Genomic DNA, 3,077 nt, shown 5'->3' with positions numbered 1-3,077 from the left:
TCCCATAGTGACTCAGAGTACAGCCTCTACATGAAACTGGCTGATTTCAAATCCTAGCTCTGCCATTTGCTAACTTTGTGCTCTGGGTAATGTAAATTACATATCTTTACAAACATTTGAAATAATGCATGTAAAGCACATAGTACACTCGACACACAGCTGTAGCCCCTAGAGTATAAGACTCCCTTTCATTTTTCTTTGTTTTTTTACTGATGAAATTGATGCGTATACTATAGATACACATTTCCACTTTAATATTCTCACATAAGTTTAAACAGTATTTTAAGTAATGTTCTAGAGCTGATTTGACAGTTATAAATTTTCAAAAATCAATACATATGTGTACATATTTACAGGGTACAATATTAGACTCACCCTTAAGCCAATAGTTTCCTTACAAAATACTGACTAATGTATACCACGCTGAATGCATAAAGATGGTAGGTCACGCTCCAGCCCTCTAACCCGACTGTGCATTTCTGCCCCCTGCAGGTGAGCTGTATACTTACCAAGCATTAGCTGGCTTATCCCCCAAACCACTTAAGTGAATTGTAAATATGTTTGCAATTGTAAACTAAATTTACACAGAATTTAAACATTATATAAAGTAAATAGGAATATAAATGATTTGTTTCTATGAAAAGTAAATGGGGGCCAGCCAAATAGCCCAGTGGACTAAAGTGCCTGCTTAGGCAGATGCAGCAGCTGGGGTTCGATCCCTGATCCCTGGCGTGCCATGCTGCCCCCCCCCCGGGGGCACACCAAGACTGTGATTGAGACTGGGTGTGGTGGCATGCTCCTGAAATCAACTGCTTGGGAGGCTGAACACAGGTGGATCACTATGAGTCCAATCCACATAGTGAGACCCTGTTGACCCCATAGACCTTGTACTAAAATACAAAAAAAAAAAAAAAAAAAAACAAGAAAAGAAAAGAAAATGGGCCGTTCTCTTTTTTTGGTACTGGGAATCAAACTCAGAACCTGTGCTTCACACCTACAATATTTAAATGGTAATGGAATCCCTATCTCTGACAAAGCTAAACAAAAAAAGTGACATAAATGAAGGACCATTTTGTATCTGTATACACAAAATAGTTAGGATAGATATACAGCTACTTTCTCTTAGTGCAATGAGAAGATTGTACTAATAGTGTTTAGACAAGATATCATGTCTGCATCTTGCACTGTGAATAACTACTATGAAGACAACAATATGCAATGTATTAATTATTATAACTGTCCCACTAACCTGTTTTGAAACTGTATTATTGCTATTTGTTTCTCAATAAAATTAATAAAAAAAGAGCCTGTGCTTGCCAGGCAGGTACTGAGACAATGAATTATATCTCATGCCCTGAAAATTAACAATAGATATTGTTAAAAATTTCTGTTGACTTTTCCGGTTTCCTCAGTGCAAGTAATCAGGAGCAGCAAGGTCTGCCACGACACCCTGTACGAGGCAGTGTGCCAGGTCCTGCACAGGACCCAGCGCAAGCAACGGAAGTTTTTAGAGACTGTGGAGGTGCAGATCAGCTTGAGGAACTATGACCCTCAGAAAGACGCGCGCTTCTTGGGCACCGTCAAGCTGACGTCCACGCCCCGCCCCAAGATCTCCATGCGCGTCCTGGGGGACCAGCAGCACTGCGACGAGGCCAAGGCCATGGACATGCCCCACTTGGACATCGAGGCACTGAAGAAGCTCAACAAGAATAAGAAGCTGGCTAAAAAACTGGCCAAGAAGTATGGTGCCTTTCTGGCCTCGGAGTCTCTGATCGAGCAGATCCCACGGATCCTGGGACCCGGCCTCAATAACGCTGGCAAGTTCCCTTCCCTGCTGACCCACAATGAAAACATGGCAGCCAAAGTTGATGAAATGAAGTCCTGGATCAAGTTCCAGATGAAGAATGTCCTGTGTCTGGCTGTGGCTGTTGGTCATGTGAAGATGATGGATGATGAGCTTGTGTACATCCATCTGGCCATCAGCTTCCTGGTGTCACTGCTCAAGAGTTGGCAGAACCTCTGGGCTCTATATATCAGAGCATCACAGGCCAGCCCCAGCGCCTATATTAGGGCGCATCCTAATAAACGCCAGTGCCACCAAAAAAAAAATAAAATAAAAATAAATAAATAATAAATTTTTTAAAATTAAAATTTCTGTTGAATTAGGTTTCAATAGGACAAAGTTTAAAAAGGGGAAAATTATTAAAACTGTTAAATTTATTAAAACTCACTATTTTGCCATAAAATTTTATTTTTTTCATAAAACAAAAAGTAAAAATAAAAATAGAATTTTACATTCAAATACCTCTTTAAGTGCCCATGTCCCATTCCACAGTAAGATGATTTAAACTGGAAAGTGCCTAACAGATCGAGTGCAGGCAAAGAAAGTAACCCAGACTTCTGTCCCTAGACTCACAGGCATGGAACAGATACTGCCTCACCCCGAAAGTTTGGAAGCTATATACTATTATTTAAGCTAAAATGATAAAGGTACACATACAAGAAGTTTTCATCAGCTTTCTTCACAAATCAAATCACTCACTCATTCTGATCATACTTCAAACACTGTCCATTCCTGATCACCAGACTCCCAGCCTGGAAAACATGGAAACCAGGAAACGTGGATATAAAATCCGTGTGTGGATAGGCTGATGTTCTTCCAAACAGAAGGTTTCTAAAACAATATTGCTAGAGTCAATTCAATCTACTTCAATCATTTCATATGTCATGAATTTCCAAAAATCAACCCTGTTTAAAAGGTGTCACAATAGAAGATTCTAAAAGGACCATCCATCACAATTGTGTGAAGAGCTTCTATAACTCAAAAAGAAAAAGACAAGTAGTTTAATAGAAAAAATGAGCCAGGGACAAGAACAGATGGTTTACAAATAGCTAAAAATAATGGAAACATACCCAATCTCATTAAAAGTACAAATTAACAATGAAATAGCACTTATTACCCATTCAACTGGAAAACATTTACATGATTGCTACTACCTGGTTTGGTTAAGGTGTGGGCATCGAACTGTTGCTACCAATTTCCTGTATATAGTATAAATAAGTATATATATATATAT

At 39.1% G+C, this 3,077-nt stretch overlaps 1 pseudogene; it reads left to right on the top strand.

Moving 5' to 3' along the window:
• The first annotated feature begins 427 nt into the window (after positions 1 to 427).
• On the top strand, positions 428 to 2,070 carry LOC101588814 (annotated as a pseudogene).
• Positions 2,071 to 3,077: the final 1,007 nt, after the last annotated feature.

Source organism: Octodon degus, unplaced genomic scaffold (genome assembly GCF_000260255.1).
Source record: "Octodon degus isolate 3935 unplaced genomic scaffold, OctDeg1.0 scaffold00147, whole genome shotgun sequence".
In the NCBI taxonomy this organism is placed as follows: Eukaryota; Metazoa; Chordata; class Mammalia; order Rodentia; family Octodontidae; genus Octodon; species Octodon degus.
Note: the sequence above shows the minus strand (reverse complement) of the source record. Positions and strands in the feature narration are given on the sequence as shown.